Source organism: Alligator sinensis, unplaced genomic scaffold (genome assembly GCF_000455745.1).
Source record: "Alligator sinensis unplaced genomic scaffold, ASM45574v1 scaffold35_1, whole genome shotgun sequence".
Taxonomy (NCBI): domain Eukaryota; kingdom Metazoa; phylum Chordata; order Crocodylia; family Alligatoridae; genus Alligator; species Alligator sinensis.
Window position 1 is genome coordinate 1,150,957 of NW_005842340.1, and position 863 is coordinate 1,151,819.

Here is an 863-nt window from a genome sequence, read left to right on the forward strand (position 1 = left end):
ATTGGATGATGCACCTAAATACTCCCAGAATAGGACCTGCAGGTCCTGCGGGAAAAGCAATGGTATAGGACACTTGACCAGAGATTAAATTAAGCCACAGCTTGACAGCATACAAGTGTAAATTTATCAGTTGAGACTTTCCTCACCACCTACTGTCAAGATGCAAGAGAACCAAGAGGGTGACCTTTTGGTCACATTTATCCTCTCTCAAGAATAAGGTGTGCAAGGAGAGTGTCATCCATTTAAGAAATCCCCCATTCCATATTAAAGATCTAGTTTTAGACATTCAAATCCATGCCAATTTCAAAGGGGGATCTGGTTACAAACTTGATTTCCTTATTCTACAAATGGCAAATGTTGTGGATATGAATATGTGGGAATAGATAAGTACACACTGAACCCCCACTGGAGTGTCCTGCCCCCCACCGCTACCTTTTATACTGCCTGGAACCCATAAAATGGGATCAAATTGCTGATGGTAGTCCTCCCACACTGTTTATGCCTACTTCTCCCTAGGGCTCACTACCTGTATCTGGTCTATTCTTATCTTCTGAACTGTACCTGCTCTAGAATCACATGGTGTATTTTCAGTATTTTTCTCAGACTCTCTTTCTGCACTTTTTTTTTTTTTTTTTTATAGACTCTCTTTCTGCCCTTTTTTTTTTTTTTTTTTTAAATATAGGAACCTACTTTCCAGCCACCCTTGGTATCTTTTTCCAGAATTGGCTCCATCCCCAGAATCCTCATTATCCTTCTAGTGCTCAGCAAGGTTTGATTTTGCAAGGATGACAAAGTCAGGAGATTTGCAAAAACCACAAACCAGGAGATTTTACTGACTGAAACTTCCATGCTTCTTTTCTCAG